The sequence below is a fragment of the Lissotriton helveticus genome, chromosome 6 (assembly GCF_964261635.1).
Source record: "Lissotriton helveticus chromosome 6, aLisHel1.1, whole genome shotgun sequence".
In the NCBI taxonomy this organism is placed as follows: Eukaryota; Metazoa; Chordata; class Amphibia; order Caudata; family Salamandridae; genus Lissotriton; species Lissotriton helveticus.
Window position 1 is genome coordinate 897,280,307 of NC_136067.1, and position 19,819 is coordinate 897,300,125.

The window sequence follows — 19,819 nt, forward strand, 5'->3', positions numbered from 1 at the left end:
TCAGCCTTCATCAGCCTGGATAGCTTGACTCCAGTGGTGTGGAGAGCCTGGGACTCACGTCTGAGCATACCCAGCCCACTCGGGGTGAAAATTGCAAAAAACACAGTTGATGGACAGAATGTAGAACAATGTCATACATTCACCCCAGTACAAGGATCTGGGCCTAAATCCATCGTTTTTTTGCACTCCACACCACCCTGGGTTAGACACTGGCTATATGCAAATCAGCTCTGACCCTGTGCCTCATGGGAACAGTCCAGTCCGAACTACCAAGCCATGTCTTTCCCAGACCGGAATCAAGCATCCAAGGACCGGTTTCTGGCTATCAGCCTTCATCAGCCTGGATAGCTTGACTCCAGTGGTGTGGAGAGCCTGGGACTCACGTCTGAGCATACCCAGCCCACTCGGGGTGAAAATTGCAAAAAACACAGTTGATGGACAGAATGTAGAACAATGTCATACATTCACCCCAGTACAAGGATCTGGGCCTAAATCCATCGTTATTTTGCACTCCACACCACCCTGGGTTAGACACTGGCTATATGCAAATCAGCTCTGACCCTGTGCCTCATAGGAACAGTCCAGTCCGAACTACCAAGCCATGTCTTTCCCAGACCGGAATCAAGCATCCAAGGACCGGTTTCTGGCTATCAGCCTTCATCAGCCTGGATAGCTTGACTCCAGTGGTGTGGAGAGCCTGGGACTCACGTCTGAGCATACCCAGCCCACTCGGGGTGAAAATTGCAAAAAACACAGTTGATGGACAGAATGTAGAACAATGTCATACATTCACCCCAGTACAAGGATCTGGGCCTAAATCCATCGGTTTTTTTGCGCTCCACACCACCCTGGGTTAGACACTGGCTATATGCAAATCAGCTCTGACCCTGTGCCTCATGGGAACAGTCCAGTCCGAACTACCAAGCCATGTATTTCCCAGACCGGAATCAAGCATCCAAGGACCGGTTTCTGGCTATCAGCCTTCATCAGCCTGGATAGCTTGACTCCAGTGGTGTGGAGAGCCTGGGACTCACGTCTGAGCATACCCAGCCCACTCGGGGTGAAAATTGCAAAAAACACAGTTGATGGACAGAATGTAGAACAATGTCATACATTCACCCCAGTACAAGGATCTGGGCCTAAATGCATCGTTTTTTGCACTCCACACCACCCTGGGTTAGACACTGGCTATATGCAAATCAGCTCTGACCCTGTGCCTCATGGGAACAGTCCAGTCCGAACTACCAAGCCATGTCTTTCCCAGACCGGAATCAAGCATCCAAGGACCGGTTTCTGGCTATCAGCCTTCATCAGCCTGGATAGCTTGACTCCAGTGGTGTGGAGAGCCTGGGACTCACATCTGAGCATACCCAGCCCACTCGGGGTGAAAATTGCAAAAAACACAGTTGATGGACAGAATGTAGAACAATGTCATACATTCACCCCAGTACAAGGATCTAGGCCTAAATCCATCGTTTTTGTGCACTCCACACCACCCTGGGTTAGACAATGGCTATATGCAAATCAGCTCTGACCCTGTGCCTCATGGGAACAGTCCAGTCCGAACTACCAAGCCATGTCTTTCCCAGACCGGAATCAAGCATCCAAGGACCGGTTTCTGGCTATCAGCCTTCATCAGCCTGGATAGCTTGACTCCAGTGGTGTGGAGAGCCTGAGACTCACGTCTGAGCATACCCAGCCCACTCAGGGTGAAAATTGCAAAAAACACAGTTGATGGACAGAATGTAGAACAATGTCATACATTCACCCCAGTACAAGGATCTGGGCCTAAATCCATCGTTTTCTTGCACTCCACACCACCCTGGGTTAGACACTGGCTATATGCAAATCAGCTCTGATCCTGTGCCTCATGGGAACAGTCCAGTCCGAACTACCAAGCCATGTCTTTCCCAGACCGGAATCAAGCATCCAAGGACCGGTTTCTGGCTATCAGCCTTCATCAGCCTGGATAGCTTGACTCCAGTGGTGTGGAGAGCCTGGGACTCACGTCTGAGCATACCCAGCCCACTCGGGGTGAAAATTGCAAAAAACACAGTTGATGGACAGAATGTAGAACAATGTCATACATTCACCCCAGTACAAGGATCTGGGCCTAAATCCATCGTTATTTTGCACTCCACACCACCCTGGGTTAGACACTGGCTATATGCAAATCAGCTCTGACCCTGTGCCTCATAGGAACAGTCCAGTCCGAACTACCAAGCCATGTCTTTCCCAGACCGGAATCAAGCATCCAAGGACCGGTTTCTGGCTATCAGCCTTCATCAGCCTGGATAGCTTGACTCCAGTGGTGTGGAGAGCCTGGGACTCACGTCTGAGCATACCCAGCCCACTCGGGGTGAAAATTGCAAAAAACACAGTTGATGGACAGAATGTAGAACAATGTCATACATTCACCCCAGTACAAGGATCTGGGCCTAAATCCATCGTTTTTTTTGCGCTCCACACCTCCCTGGGTTAGACACTGGCTATATGCAAATCAGCTCTGACCCTGTGCCTCATGGGAGCAGTCCAGTCCGAACTACCAAGCCATGTATTTCCCAGACCGGAATCAAGCATCCAAGGACCGGTTTCTGGCTATCAGCCTTCATCAGCCTGGATAGCTTGACTCCAGTGGTGTGGAGAGCCTGGGACTCACGTCTGAGCATACCCAGCCCACTCGGGGTGAAAATTGCAAAAAACACAGTTGATGGACAGAATGTAGAACAATGTCATACATTCACCCCAGTACAAGGATCTGGGCCTAAATGCATCGTTTTTTGCACTCCACACCACCCTGGGTTAGACACTGGCTATATGCAAATCAGCTCTGACCCTGTGCCTCATGGGAACAGTCCAGTCCGAACTACCAAGCCATGTCTTTCCCAGACCGGAATCAAGCATCCAAGGACCGGTTTCTGGCTATCAGCCTTCATCAGCCTGGATAGCTTGACTCCAGTGGTGTGGAGAGCCTGGGACTCACATCTGAGCATACCCAGCCCACTCGGGGTGAAAATTGCAAAAAACACAGTTGATGGACAGAATGTAGAACAATGTCATACATTCACCCCAGTACAAGGATCTGGGCCTAAATCCATCGTTTTTGTGCACTCCACACCACCCTGGGTTAGACACTGGCTATATGCAAATCAGCTCTGACCCTGTGCCTCATGGGAACAGTCCAGTCCGAACTACCAAGCCATGTCTTTCCCAGACCGGAATCAAGCATCCAAGGACCGGTTTCTGGCTATCAGCCTTCATCAGCCTGGATAGCTTGACTCCAGTGGTGTGGAGAGCCTGAGACTCACGTCTGAGCATACCCAGCCCACTCAGGGTGAAAATTGCTAAAAACACAGTTGATGGACAGAATGTAGAACAATGTCATACATTCACCCCAGTACAAGGATCTGGGCCTAAATCCATCGTTTTTTTGCACTCCACACCACCCTGGGTTAGACACTGGCTATATGCAAATCAGCTCTGATCCTGTGCCTCATGGGAACAGTCCAGTCCGAACTACCAAGCCATGTCTTTCCCAGACCGGAATCAAGCATCCAAGGACCGGTTTCTGGCTATCAGCCTTCATCAGCCTGGATAGCTTGACTCCAGTGGTGTGGAGAGCCTGGGACTCACGTCTGAGCATACCCAGCCCACTCGGGGTGAAAATTGCAAAAAACACAGTTGATGGACAGAATGTAGAACAATGTCATACATTCACCCCAGTACAAAGATCTGGGCCTAAATCCATCGTTTTTTTGCACTCCACACCACCCTGGGTTAGACACTGGCTATATGCAAATCCTTTTACACCAGCATCTAACAAAGTGAGGAAAATTGTTAGACGTCACTGGCAAATCCTGAACACAGGCACTCTAGATATGGAACCCCCCAGGTTTGCTTTTAGGAGGTCCAAGAATATAAAGGATATACTAGTACACACGCGACCCAAGAAAGACAAACCCTTGGTCTCACAAACCACCCTGTGGCAGTTACCCGCAGTCAAGGGGCACTACCCTTGCGGTAGCTGCGCTGCCTGCCCCTTCACGAAAATACACAAGACTATTACCTTGACAGACTCCTTCACCTGGGAGATGAGAGGGCATACGAACTGTAACAGTACCAATTGCGTGTACCTGCTGATATGTCCTTGCGAATTGTACTACATTGGTATGACAACTCGCACCATGAAGACACGAATCTCCGAACACCGGAGTAATTTTCGATGCAAAAAAAGCAATACTAAAATGTGCAGACATTACATTGAACTTAACCACTCTCCAGACTCACTACAGTGGTTGATACTGGAAGCTAGTCCCAAAATACCCAAACAGAGCTTGTTTTTTAAAGAACAAAGATGGATACACAGGCTCTCAACAGATAGCAAAGGGCTGAACGAGGAAATTCCATGGAGTACACTGTAGGGGAGCCCCGGGTTGTACACTCACTAGGGCCTGCCTCCCCAGTCCTGCACAGTTCTCCACAGCAGGAGCTAGATAACATAAGTATTTTCAACCTCCCCGCCCGGTACACCATACTGTGAGCCTGATGACCTAGGTGAACACTGCCTCAGGAACACTGCCTTGTGACCATGAGCCTACCCTGGAGCATGACTAATACGCACTACATAAGTCCAGTCGGTTTCCAACATACTTCACAATGAGCCAAACATTTACGGGCACATGCATCAAGGGTTTTTGCATTCGCAAACGGAGCGAATCGCAAAATTCGGCTGTTTGCGAATGCAAATCCATTTTTTGGGATGCATGAAGCTTTTTGCTTTTTTCGCAATTTAAGAAATCGCAATTTATTTGCGATTTCTTAAATTGCGATTGCATTTAAGAAATCGCAATTTTGCGATTCGCTCCGTTTGCGATGCATGATTTTAGTTTTTTTATTGCGAAATCGCATATAGGAATTGGTAAATTACCATGAAGTTAATCTTCATGGTAATTTGCGAAAATTTTCAAAAATGCACAAAAGTGCATTTTTGAAAGTTTCATTTTACACACACACATCCCCTGTGTGTGAAAAATGTACTTAAAGTTTAATTTCAGGGGTGCAGGGGGGGTCTTTGGGACCCCCCTCTGCACCCTTGAAATTGCATTCTCATTTTGCGATTCCTTAATTGCGAATCGCAAAATGAGAATGGCTTCCCATTCATTCTTATGGGCCTCTAGGCCCATAGGAATCAATGGAAAGGGATTCCTTAATTGCGATTCGCAAATTGTGAATCGCAATTAAGGAAAATTAAGAAATCGCAAAAAAATTGCGATTTCTTAATGCATAGCATTTTGCGATTTCTTAATTGCGATCCCTTAACCTTCGCAATTAAGAAATCGCAAAATGTCACAAGGGAAACATCCTTTACAACGTAACTTTTACCACGCAGTGCCTTTACGACGCAACTTTTACAACGCAAACCATTACAACGCATTGCGCTGGGGGGCGCTCTAGGATAGGGAATAGGTTTAATTTACTGTCCAACACCTTCCCTACTATCCACGGGGACTGGAGTTGGAATAGTAAATTAAACTATTCACTATCCAGCGCCCCAAAGCACTATCAGCCTGATTCATGTACGGGCCGTTTTGCGTGTCCCTAATAGCGATTAATAGCGACTCGCTATTGAGGAAACGCAAAACGGCATTCATGTACTTTTCGGGGAAAAAATAGCGAGTCGCACGCGGGCGCTAAAGGCGTTAGCGACCTACAAAAAACGCAGAAAAATCGCTATTTCCGGCTACCTGCGATCGGGATAGCGACTCGCAATCCCGATCGCACGGGATAGCGACTCGCAATCCCGATCGCACGGGATAGCGACTCGCAATCCCGTGCGATTGGGAATGCGAGTCGCAATCTCGCGGGATCTGGAAAACGGGAAGACGCATTTCGAGCACCGTGATGACATCACAACCAGGAAGCAGCCAAATCCCACCCCCAAACAACACAGTGACGCTATCAGTTGAGTGTTCACGACCGAAAGCTGCCGCTAAACCGCCGTTAGCGACTCCCGACCCCGCCGAAATAGCGACCGCCATGTCGGACGAACCCCAGCCAGGCCCCAGCAACAGCGCTGGCCGCAAGCGCAAACTGAAATTCTCCGAACAGGAGCTGGAGAACCTCATAGAAGGGGTGGTGGCCAACCACGACCAGCTGTTTGGTGCCAACTCCCGGAGGGTCCCAGAGCAGGAGAAGAGGAGGATCTGGGTGGGGATTGCCTCCAGCGTCAACTCTGTTGGCGTTGCGGACAGGTCTCTGGAGGAGCTTAAAAAGCGGTGGTACGACCTCCGGGGGCGTGCCAAGGAGAGGGTGGCGGAGCGCCTTGGTGAGGCATCAGGCACCGGAGGTGGTGGACCGACTGTCCCACCCAACACCCCCCTGGAGGACCAGGTAGAGGACACCTTGGAGAGGGAGGCGTGTGTTGGCGTGACCCCTCTGGACTCCTCCCGCCCCACCCAAGACACCCAAGGTAAGTGGCATGCGACTGCGACCCTGTCCCCTATGACCGCCCCTGACCAAATAGGCTCACTCATTGGCCCTTAGTCATGCCTATGTTGTGCATCAGGAAATGCCCTGAAGCATTGTGGGAGACGTAGTATGTCCACAATGTAGTAGTACCACAATGCGGCCAGAAAGGTTCCAAAGTGTGCAAATACACAGCCACCCAGGGAATGACACCCAGCATGCATGTAACATCTGCACGTCTGACAGTCACATGCACCTAATGAGTATCCACTTACCCTCACAGGTGCGGGTGATAGCAGTGACAGCGAGAGGCTGCTGATCGATGAGGAGGCCCAGGAGGAGGAATCCCTACCTGATACCCAGCCACCAGCCCCTGCGGCAGCGCCAACACCAGCAGCCAGGCCCCCCACCTCACCTGCTGCAACACCTGCAGGCCCACCGGCTGCCAAGGCCAGGCCCCCCGCCTCTGCTGCTGCAACATCTGCAGGCCCACCGGCTGCCAAGGCCAGGCCCCCCGCCTCTGCTGCTGCAACATCTGCAGACCCACCGGCTGCCAGAGCCAGGCACCCCACCAATGTGCCTCCAGTGCCTGCCGCACCTGCAACACCAGCTGCTACAACACCTGCAGCACGTCCAATAAGATCTGGGCCAGCCACATCCGCTACACAGCGGCCCAACAGCAGGCGGGGCAATGGGCATCTCCATGCCTGCATGAGCGTGGAGCGGCGCATGCTCCGCATACACCAGCGCCAGTCCCAGCAGCAAGGAGCCATCCAGCTCCAGCTGCATAAGATAGGCCGCAATGTGGTGGGAGTCGGCGAGAGGATGGACCGCATGACGGCGGCCATGAACCGCATGACGGCGGCTATGGAGGACAACACTGCAGCGCTGGTGAAGCACCGCAGTGTTGCAAGCAGGCGACACCACCAACTGCTGAGCCGGCTGTCCACCTATAGTCGCTCCAATTATGTCTCGGCAAATGCCACCACCCAGCTTGCGCGGCGCTCGTTGACCCAGCAGCACCAACTGGTCCAGTGCTGCGAGGACATTACCCGGGTGCTGGAGCACTTGACCACCGCCGTCACCGCACTGCACGCACCTGTGCTACCGGCCATTGTGGGGGGAGATGATGCGAGTGAGGGTGCCTCCAGTGTCAGCAGCCACTCTGCCACGCAGGCCCCCCCACCTAGGCGCAGCACCAGGGCTACGCCTGGTACAGCTGCCCAGGATGAGGAAGAGCCTCACAGGCGCCTGGGAATTGTGCGCCGGAGGCGCCAATGACATTGTGTCAGGGACACAGGCGCAGGCTGAAGCTAAGCCTGCCATGAACCGTCTCATGCAGTATGCATGAATACTGCATTTTGTAAATAGTTGTTACCATGACCCTTTTTTTTTGTGATTCAAACAAATACATTTATTTTGCTGCACACGTACGCCTTGTGTAATCATTACAGTTTGCATGCAATTGTGATATGTGGGGTGGGGGAAGGGAGTGGGCTAGAAATTGTTAGCTGTGATGTGGTTGCGACGTCTGTGGCCTTCAGCTGGGTTCTCCCCGCGTGCATGGTGCGCATGTGCTGGTGGCCGGTCGTCCCCCTCAGATTCACTGCCTGAGATGTCAACTGGTATCCGGCGCTTGGTTGCAATGTTATGAAGCATTGCACAGACAGCCACAATGCGGCAGCACGCTGCAGGACTGTAATACATGGCCCCACCTGTCTTGTGCAGTATACGGAACCTGCTCTTGAGCAGGCCAAATGTCCTTTCAATACAGTTCCTTGTCCGGATGTGCGCAACATTGTAGCGGCGTTGCTGAGGTGTGGCAGGGTTGAGGTAAGGGGTCAGGAGGTATTCCCGTAGGGCGTAGCCACTGTCACCTGAATGAGAGGAGCAGATGTTGATTGCCTGTGCAGCGCAGTTACTTCATGGCAATGTGACATTGTCGACAAAGTGTACTTACCAAGTAGGTGTCCTTCCCCAAACTCTCCCCTGATCAGTCGTGTATGGAGTCCGCTGTGCCTGAAGATAAAGGAGTCATGGGTACTCCCTGGGTACTGGGCCACAATGTCAGAGATGATGGTCTTGGCATTGCAGACCATCTGTATGTTGAGGGAGTGGTACGACTTCCTGTTGCGGTACATGTACTCCGTGCCAGCTGGTGGGCAGATGGCGACGTGGGTACAGTCTATGCAGCCAAGGACATGGGGAAAATGGGCAACATTATAAAATTGTAGTTTTGTGAGGTCCAAATCCTGTTGGCTCGTGGGAAATGTGATGTGCCGGTGGAGCTGGCTGAGCATGGCGTCAACAAAAGTGTGGAGGCAGCGTGACATGGTGGGCTGGGATATCCCCCCAGCAGCGGCTACTATGCCCTGGAAACTGCCGGATGCCAGGAGGTGCAGGCTGCACAATACCTGCACATGTGTGGGCACAGAATTGTTTCGCCTTGTTGGGTGCTGCATGATGGGGTCGAGTTCTTGTATCAGCCAGGTGATCATTTCCCCATTCAGCCTGTATTTAGCATAAATCTGTTCTCTGGTTTGCCCCAGCAAGGTGACCCGCTGCCGGTAAATCCTTGCCTGCCTCATGCGTCTCCTCCGTGCTGCTCGCTGTAGCCTTCGCCGCCTCACCACCATGTACATCCCAGGCATTGTGGAACGCCTATTGCTGCTGCTGAATGTCCTTATGTGTGATTGGTCAGGCCTGGACCTGTTGGTGATTGGCTAACAGTTTTTCAAATTTTGGTTAATCATGGCTTTTATGGTTACCACCTGCTTTGAGTTGTCCTTAAATTGCGCCGCGCAAACGTGCGATTTAGCGCTTTTTCGCTAATGTATTTCTTTCATGAATGCCGATTGAGACAATATTGCGTTTCGCTATTCAATTCGCAGATTCCGTGGTTGGTCGCTATTTCAGTATCGCTAATGCTCGACTTCCCGGAGTCTGCGACTATTACAGCGTAATCGCTATTCCGCTCGCTATTATTTTTTAGCGATTTCGCTATTTCGTACTTGAATGCCGATTCCGTGTTTTGCACCCGCAATTGCGTTTTCGCAGCCATTGCGGGCGCTATTTCGCTTCATGAATCAGGCTGTATGCGTTGTAATGGTATGCATTGTAAAAACCGCGTTGTAAAAGCATGCGATGTAAAAGCATGCGTTGTAATGTCATACATCCTGTCACAATGATGCATGTGGCCGAATGTCCTTTATGGACACTGCTTAACCACCTTTACCCCCTTTTGAGTACCCCTGACTCATCAAGTAACCCCAGTTGGTCCTCCAACCAATGGACTACACTTTCCTGCTGTCCAACATATTCTCTATTACCCACCCATACATGAATTTTGGGGGTTCATTGGGCACTAATCAAGGGGTCTCACTGTGTATGGTGCAGATCTCCGCACTTCAATTAAGTCCCGCCACGAACACCACACTTATTCAGTATCATTGAGAGTGCGAACCAACAGAATGAGACACCAGCAACACAAGCATTTATTATAATCACAACCTGAATACTGTGTCCTGAATAGGTACTAAGAAGGGACTAACGGAACTAGGTATTACGATCCTATGAATAGTTCGCAACCACCATTATTTTAATCACTTGACCCGGAGTGCCTTCACAACCAGGCAAACAGACGGGTGCATTAGCTACACATCATTATACACTCACCATGTCCTGAATACTAGGGGCGATATATTATTAACATGTTGGTCCGGAGTAACAGATGACAAGACCAACTGTGAGATGGCCGCCACCCTTACAACATGTACCACGTGACTCTTTGCCTCAGGAGGGTCACGATACGATTAGACCACAACCACCATTATTTCTATCACTTGACCCGGAGTGCACGTACAACCAGGCAAACAGAAGGGTTCATCAGCTACACATCATTATACCCCAACCACGTCCCTAGTGTGAGGGGCAAAGGTATCATCAACCTTTTGGTCCAGGGTAACACAGGAAAAAACCCACTGTAAGATGGCCGCCACCCTTACAACATGAACCACGTGACCTTTCCCTCGGGTTAGTCACAATACCACGTGACCCCCAGTGCGTACCATTTAACCACAACCGCGGGATCCACATTTACCACCCGGATCCAGCGGCGAGGGGTAGGTGCCGTAAGAGGGAGCCCATGATTCCAAAAGTAAGTGTCATATCCACTGGTCTCCTGTAGATGTTTCTGACAACGAGGTTGGCTTTAGGCTGCACGCCAACAAATCCCCTAGCAACCCCGTTTTGAACTAAGACCGAGCAACCATGGCTACCGCCGCCGCCCCCTTGCACTTAGTTTTCTACATGCCCCGCACGGATAGTAACCATTTGGGGGTAAGGGTTACCCCTTGAAAGCGCTCACAACCCCTGCCTTGACCCGACATACCCCTTATTAGGCTACTGGGCTATATGGGCCACTACCGTCGCGCACGCACTTGCTCAATCTTAACCACATGCCCTTAGTGGTCCACACCAACCTGGGGTCTTTGCTGGCGCGATATGCCTGTGCACTAGCTGAATATTACGTTTTTCCAAACAAACCACCCACTATGTAAGATAGATAGCGGTACTCAGGGCATTTTACTTACCGCATACAGTTCGCGGACAATAACCGTAAGGTGATGTTTCTCTAACAAACCACCCACAATGTTTATCGTTAGCAGTATTCCATGCTTTTAACCACACCACATACAGTTCACATACACTTACCATCAAGGTGCCTTTGTTTGGATCAACCTCTGGAAATATGGCCCTTAGTATCTAGGGCCTACTCCTGGAGGGCCCCGCATACACATTGGTGTATCATTCTAGCCCACCCTCGCCCACCGCGCATACTGGCAATAATATTTGTGACATACCATATGTACCTTAGCGACATTGTTATTATCGCATTGAATGAGGAGAGCTTCCATTACTACCCTACTCAACCTACCCACGGATTTTCATTTTTCATGTAATACTCACACTAGCAGTATACCGGTAATATGTGATTACCCACGCATGGCCTTGAGCCATCCATAGACACTAACTCATTCAGCTCAAACGTGACTGTGGTTCCTTCCCTTGACTAGCAATTTGTTGGACGACTTAACCTGGAGCGTCACCCGCTGGATACTGTTGTTGCCTGTAGACTAGACTGATTAGGTGAGTCAGATACCTCATCACCTACATGATAACTGCTGCTGTTGTTTTCATCCAGAGTTGTTTTTATCCAGAGTTGTTTTTTTATCCATTTTTCCACAGGAGCACTTCCACACTGTTACTCACTGAGGAAAGTGCATGAACACATCTGCATTTATTTGAAACCACATGCTAGTAGCACACTTTCTAGCATGTCACAAGGAAAGTACATAGTCACCGGATGTTTTATTGTTTACCTGTTGTATCAGTCAGTCAGTCAAAATACACTTTATTGGATTCGTTAAAATCATAAAAGCAATAAAAACATTTATGTACAATTAAAACAGCACTTATTTGATACAAATATGCAATCATTGGAAATCGTTATGCGTCATATTAAAGACAAGTACAAATCTGAACATATTATAGATATTACAATATAAATGCAAGCTTTGCTGTACAGGATACCTTAGTGGGCATTTTCTGTTTTGATTCTATGAGCCGCCACTAGGAAACTGGCTATACAAAAGATAACATGAATACTACATAAAGACTGTAAATAAACAAAGGCAGGCCTGACCTGAATAAAACCCGCCTCTCTTAGTAAAGGTGCTAGATACTTCTTCCTGGGTACCATGTACAGGCTGCAAAACATGATGAAATGCATAGGGTCCTGTGGGGAGAATTCGTCACAACCACATGGGGGACAATTTTCCGGTTTACACCATGAGTGATAAGTACCTAAGGTGTAATGTATCAAATTAAATCTATATTTAATTAATAAAAGCCTGTGAAACGGCTTGGCCAACAATTCTTAGGTAGGGTTCAAGGGAAGGCGAACTTAATAACAAATAATGTTGTCTGACCATTGGCTTCGCCAATTCCTGCTCTTTCCGAGCTACTCTTGCCATGGCCAAAAAGTTCTTTTTAGTCCAGGTCACGTCTTCCCGCCTAATGCTGGAAGGGGCATTGAATAAATCCGGGCGCCCTAGCCGTGCAAAAGTGTATCTTATATATTCTAGCCAGGGTATTTTCATTGCATGGTCTAATGACATAACATCTAACAAGATGGAATGATTGTGTTAGCTCGTCATTTAGCCATGTCTTTAGCCAGAATAGAAGGGGGGCCATATTAATCCTGTCAGTAACATAGTCAAGTCCCACCTCCCCATGGATTGAGAATGTTGGCGTGGACTGAGGGGTGGATAACAAGCGTCTCAAGAATTTATTTTCCGCTTTTTGTATCAGATCTTGTGATACGTAACCCCCACTATGGAGATACATTTAGAATCATACATTTTTAATAGGGCATCCATGGGTCTGGCACCCACCCTTTTTGAGAAACTCAGCAAGGCCGAGGTAGCTCTCACCATGGCTAGGCTTTTGACCTTCATTTGTGGACCCCATGTGCCCCTCTCATCAAACATAACTCCTAGGTATGGAAAAACATCCACCCTTGACACAGCTTCTCCCTTACAAAAAAAGGATATAATTTTCCTCTTCTTTCTGTGTAGTCCCACCACCATAGTGTGAGACTTATTTGCATTGATCTTGAGGTCCAGCTGGTCCATAAAGGTACCAAAAGAATCAAGCAAACGCTGGAGGCCTACCCCTGTGCGCGCTATTAGGACAGCATCATCCGCGTATAGGAGAGCCGGAATCTTCACTTCTCCTATACGTGGAACATCCCCCTCCACTGCCTCAAGATGTTTGCCCAGGCCGTTTATGTAGATGGTAAAAAGGAGGGGGGCCAGGATGCATCCCTGACGTACTCCTCTTAGTGATTTGAAGTGACTTGTACATCTCCCTTCCTTCGTAACCCTCACTTGGGCAAATGGATCCTGGTGTAAAGAAGCCACAAAATAAATAAGTGGCTTGTCCACCCCCATCTGCACTAGAACTCTCCACAGTTTCGATCTGTTGACATGTTTGAAAGCCGAGGAGAGGTCCATGAATGCTAGAAACAAGGACCCCTCCTTGGCACCTGTATACTTGGATAGTATCAAGTGCAGGTTAGAACACTGGTCCACCGTGCCCCTTTTTGCTCTGAAGCCATATTGGATATTCGTTAGACCCCCACCCCTTTCGATATTGTCTCTTAATTTATATAATAGGACTCTGCCTAGGATCTTAATCGCAGAGTCCAAAAGGGAAATTGGCCTATAGCAGCCTGGGTCATCCCGCTGGCCTTTTTTAAAAATTGGGACGATGATAGAGGTGGTCCAAGTGCTGGGAAAGATTTTACAGTTTGCAGCTGCAAACACATTTGTTAGGATCCTCGCCCAGAGTTTGGGGGAATATCTATAGAAATCTGCAGGGACACCATCTGGCCCCGGGGCCATCTTTTTAGAGGTCTCCTCAATCGCTTTCTCCACGTCCTCGGGAGAAAAGGACAAAGGAGCACACTCGCCCATCTCCCAAGGGGTGTCCGTGGCTACAGTCGTGCTACCCCCATATACCTTACTAAAATGGTTTACCCACTTATCGTCTGGGATAACACATTCAGTAACTGAGTTGTCCACTTCAGAAAAAAATGGGTGGTTAACTATGGACCAAAATTGTGAACTTTCATGTAAAACCTCACAGGAAAGTAGGTCTTCCCAGGCCTTCTTTTTAATCTAATTTTTTCTCCTATTTACAGTGGCCTTGTACTCCTTTCTTAAACTGCCCACCACTAACTTATCTCTAGGGGCAGATTTTAAGGCTAACATCAAAGGCTTGTGGGCTTTAGAGCACTTGGCATCAAACTAACGATGCTGTTTAATCCCACCCTGTAGCGGTTTAGCTGTTAATGCTTCAGCAACATGGGAGCATATGGCTTCAGAGGCCTTCATTACCTCAGTGGGAGTCGCCATTTGGTCCTGGCAGATACCCATGTATTCTTCAATTGTGGGTAATAACCTATCCATAACATTTTCAGGAACCACTTTAGTCCAGTTTATCCTTCTCCCTTGGTCCACAAGGCGTAGGGTGTGGCCGCTGGCCGAAGGGCAGGGCTTATCCTCCCGGTGGACTCCCAATTGCATAATTATTTGGACTGGGTTATGGTCGCTGTAAGATGAATCTAGGGCTTTATAGGAAAGCATGCTGTGGAGTAAGCCTGAGGTCATAAAGATGTAATCTAGTATGGAGCCAGGACCAGTGCCTTTAAATGTAATGGTTCTGGTCCCTCCCTCACTAATGCCTGGTTCATATAGATTCCAACTAGCAAGAAGTTCCTCAAGAGCCTCCCCTACCTTAGTGTGCTCGAAATGAGGTGTCCCTATGCCCAGTTGACCCCCGTGATCACCTAGAAAGCATGAATCACTACAAGGGTGTGCATTAAAATCACCAAGCAAAATTATCTCGAAATTAGTGTAATTCATTTGACTGTACATAGTTATACATTGATGCAGGTCTTCTACATGATCATTTTCCCTATCCCTGTCCCAAGAGTTATAAAAATGTATAAAAAAGGATTTTACTACTAAATGGGACAGTCCATTCAACAATTAGGATATTTGGAGAAATGCTCTGTATCTTCTTAAAAGTGCCTTTAAGATTTAGGGAAAACAAAAATGCAAGACGCCCCTTTGCCCTACCAGCAGTACTAGGAGTTGCCGGAATAGAATAAGATGAGTATCCATCAAGCCAAGAATTAGGCGATGTTTCCCATGTTTCTTGACATGCTATAATGTTATAACTACTTACAAAATCAATCCATGATGGATCAACCCTCTTTGTTCTAATCCCGGCTACATTCCATGTTATCGCTTTACAACCTGTTGCTTCGCGTGGATTGTGGATCTCTGTGGTAACTGACTGAGATGGGGATAATTGTCAATCGATTTCTTCGATGTCAGCAAGGGGCGAAAAACGATTGCTCACTACCACCCCTCTTCCCTCCTTGCGAATATGTGTCTGCAACAAGTTTGGGACAATCTGTGTTCCTAGGTTAACTCTAGTTTGGTGCTCTGTAGGTCTTACTGGTTTAGCCCCAACTCCTGCTATGGACTGGCTTCTGCTACGGTGTGTGGTCTGAGGAGGGTAGAAGAACCCCAGAGGGACCGGTCTCATATGAACTGCCCCCTCTAGGTCTGATCCATCCCAAAAAAGTTTGTTGGCCTGGTCTGGGCGATCAAAGTTGACAACAACACAGTCCCCCTGCACTGACTTGGGACATTTCTCAATCCAACCCACCCTGTTGGCAAATATGACCCTGTCTGCTATAAGGGTCCCACCACTGCTGCCAGCTGCACACCATGACCTAGCCTTTCTTAATAGGTCATTAGCAGTTTCCACCGTGCCCTCTGCTAGAGTGGGTACGCCAATGAAAATAGCTACAAGAGTTTGGCTGTGCCCCAATATCCCCCAGTAAGGAGCCCCCCATGCGAGGGCAAGTGTTCGACTTATTAGTCTCCATAGTGTCCATAGTGCAGGGAGGGGGGTGCTTAGGCGTCAAATCAAACATATCATTAGCCATATCCATATCCGTATTAAGGGCAACAGTGTCACCTTTGAGTAAAATAGGTAGAGATGAAAGGTCCTTGACAATTTTATCAATCAATGAGCATTTTTTTAAAAGACCGGAAAGGCAAGTATACAATGTTTCCACTATATCTTTAGCAATATCTACAATCAAAGACTCAATCCTCTCACAAAAAAGCGCCTCCAAGTGTTCACCCATGCTTGGAACATTCCCAACATAAGACTTAGTACTGGTCGCCGCTTTCTTCCTCTTACCAGAGACCCTTTTGGAGCCTCTGCGCGGGGTCGAATCCCTCTGGGTTAGTGGCGGTAATGTGGGAATACTCAATGCGGGGCAGTCCAAAGGTGCAGTCACTGGTTTATTGTTTATAACAACCACCTCGGGTTCTAGGGGGATAATAGACCCTCTATCATGATCTGTGGGTTGTGCTGCCAGAGGTAGTGGGCTGGATGAAAGACTCAGTTCGTGTTCAGCGCTTGCTATTTCCTTGGTTAGCGCCCCCACAGCCGAAGAGAGGTATGAGATAATTGACTCAGAATTTCTCGGCACCATAGCCCTTTTACCCCCCTCCTCCACAACAATGTTTTTGCGCTTACCCATGGGTGGATGTCAGGGGGCTGGCCCTGCCCTGCCTCTTTCAGCCTCTGATGGCCGCAGAAGGCCCCGCCCTTGTCCCAGGCTTCTACCTGGCTCCTCCCGCGCGTGACTCGCGCTGCGAGATGGGTTCCTGCCTCTTCAAGCGCCTCCGGGCACGCTAGTTGCGTGTAGAGTGCGCGCCACCCCCGGGGCTGCTGGGATGTGTAGTTCCCTGGTCAGAACTACGGCCGTTCCCCTCATGGCGCTGCGGTATTGGAACAAGCCAAGCTGTTCCCCTCACGGCGTTTGAGTGGAGTGGACCACGGAGCCGATGCCCCCACAGTCCGCAGTTCAGGTTTGTTTGAGCCCCCACTGAGCTCGTGGAGCTCCTAGCTCTTCAAGCGCCTCCGGGCGCGCTGGTTGCGTGTAGAGTGCGCGCCGCCTCCGGGGCTGCTGGGATGTGTAGTTCCCTGGTCGGAACTACGGCCGTTCCCCTCACGGTGCTGCAGTATTGGAACAAGCCAAGCCGTTCCCTTCACGGCGTTTGAGTGGAGTGGACCATGGCGCCGATGCCCCCACAGTCCGCAGTTCAGGTTTGTTTGAGCCCCCACTGAGCTCGTGGAGCTCCTAGCTCTTCAAGCGCCTCCGGGCGCGCTGGTTGCGTGTAGAGTGCGCGCCGCCTCCGGGGCTGCTGGGATGTGTAGTTCCCTGGTCGGAACTACGGCCGTTCCCCTCACGGTGCTGCAGTATTGGAACAAGCCAAGCCGTTCCCTTCACGGCGTTTGAGTGGAGTGGACCATGGCGCCGATGCCCCCACAGTCCGCAGTTCAGGTTTGTTTGAGCCCCTACTGAGCTTGTGGAGCTCCTGCCTCTTCAAGTGCCTCCGGGCGCGCTGGTTGCGTGTAGAGTGCGCGCCACCCCCGGGGCTGCTGGGATGTGTAGTTTCCTGGTCGGAACTACGGCCGTTCCCCTCACGGTGCTGCGGTATTGGAACAAGCTAAGCCGTTCCCCTCACGGCGTTTGAGTGGAGTGGACCACGGAGCCGATGCCCCCACAGTCCGCGGTTCAGGTTTGTTTGAGCCCCCACTGAGCTCGTGGAGCTCCTGCCTCTTCAAGCGCCTCCGGGCGCGCTGGTTGCGTTTAGAGTGCGCGCCGCCCCCGGGGCTGCTGGGATGTGTAGTTCCCTGGTCGGAACTACGGCCGTTCCCCTCACGGCGCTGCGGTATTGGAACAAGCCAAGCCGTTCCCCTCACGGCGTTTGAGTGGAGTGGACCACGGAGCCCATGCCCCCACAGTCCGCAGTTCAGGTTTGTTTGAGCCCGTTACCTGTTGTGATATGCTCCTTTTCTCCCTTAACAGGTAGATGCAGCTCAACGCAGGTATAACCACAGGGAATACTATCTTCTGTTAGAATGTCCACTAGTCCGTACACTTGACATACACACTAGTGAGGACACTCATACGCAGACAGTCATTACTCTAGATACTTGCTTTACATATACTATTGGTCCTGAAGAATTGCTGGTTAAAGTGACACAAGCGAGAAACGTGTCGACCTATTAAATAGCACCAACTGGAATGGAATTCGCCACTGGAAGCATAACATTCCAACGAGTACCTTTCAGGCTTATATTAATTAGAGCAGGGGACCCCCAGAATAAATTCCTTCATGGCAACCCTAGCTTTATTTTAAACTCTCACTTGTACGTCTACGCCTTCCTGACCCCACACCCGCACCTCATCTTAACTGCAGTTGGATAGAAGATCTCCGCCAAAGAGCCCCTCTTTGAGGTGTCGCGTGTTGGGTATTGCACCGCCGACCCAACGAGGAGCAGCCCAGATGATGAAGCATGACACCTGAAAGGGTGTGTGAGGGCATTACATTCAACAAAATGGATGCCAACGGTAGGACTCCCTGAGATCCTACGACATCCGACACACACCAGTGACACTTTCCTGTTCTTCCTCATTTATTTTTAGGAACAGCCCAGCAATCCTTGTATTCACTTGCTTGCTGAGGGCACCGCTGTGGCTGGACCTTCCACTCATTAGGAGTGGTGATTGCCCTCCCCTCCCTTTTGTTTGACAAATATATTTGGCAACAATGTCCGTGATGATGTGTTTGGCATCACACACCACCTGTATGTTCAGTGAATGGTAGCATTTGCGGTTCCTGAACACGTACTCATTCTGGGAGGGGGGGATATTGCAACGTGTGTCTCATCTATACATCCGATGGCGTGGGGAAATTGGGCAGTTTGATAAAAGTCCTGTTTGGTCTGGTCTAGTGCCAGTGGGGTGCTTGGGAAGTAAATGTGGTGTTGCATCCTCTGTACCATGGCATCAAGTAACGCGTGGAAAAAGCGCGATAGTGCACTTTGTGACACCCCTCCTGCTGAGGCTATCACCCCCTGAAAACTACCTGATGCCAAGAGGTGTAGTGAGCACAGGACCTGGATGTGAGTGGGGATGGAATGTGCGCTGCGTATGGGGTGTTCTAGAAAGGGTTCGAGTTCCTCAATTAAATCACGGATACTGTCTTCATCCAGTCTGTGGTGTGTGTAGATGTCCTCCTCAGTGCGCTGAAAGATTGTCATGCGCGCACGGAATATCCTCTCCTGGCGTCTCCTCCTTTGTGCAGCAGCTCTGAGTCGCATCTTCCTGGCTATCACGTACAGCCCAGCCATTGTGGAAAAAAGTCTGTTACATTCTGGGACTCCTTAAATAGTTTGCACCTGGTTACCACCTGCTCCTACTTGGTGGTAATTGCGATTCTGTAAATTACAAATTTCAGGAAATCGCAATTTGCGATTTTTTCATACATTCCATTGCGATTTCTTGATTTGCGATTTCACGTTTGCGAATTTCGCACACGAAGAAATCGCAAAATGAGAAATCACTAGGAAATTCGCTGATTTTTGATGCTCGCAAAATAAGGAATCGCATTTTTGCGAATTCTCATTTTGCGAGGCACTTTTGCTTCATACATTCGAAATAGCGAATTTTCATTCGCAAACGCTGTTTTTTGCGATTCGCAGTGCCTGCGAATGAAAATTGGCTTGATAGATATGACCCTAAATTCAGCTTGTACTAGTGGGTTACCTACCATATAGTATTCTGACGTTATTGTTCTGGTGTTCAAAAAGGTAACCGCCAAGTCCCCAAATCTTACAGATCCATCTCTTT

The 19,819-nt window shown here is 49.4% G+C and overlaps 1 protein-coding gene across 1 annotated transcript in view; it reads left to right on the forward strand.

Annotated features, from left to right (window-relative positions):
- The window catches only part of LOC144763177 (amine sulfotransferase-like), a 500,824-nt gene that overhangs the window by 178,334 nt on the left and 302,671 nt on the right, over positions 1-19,819 (forward strand). The gene's annotated exons all lie outside the window — the stretch shown is intronic.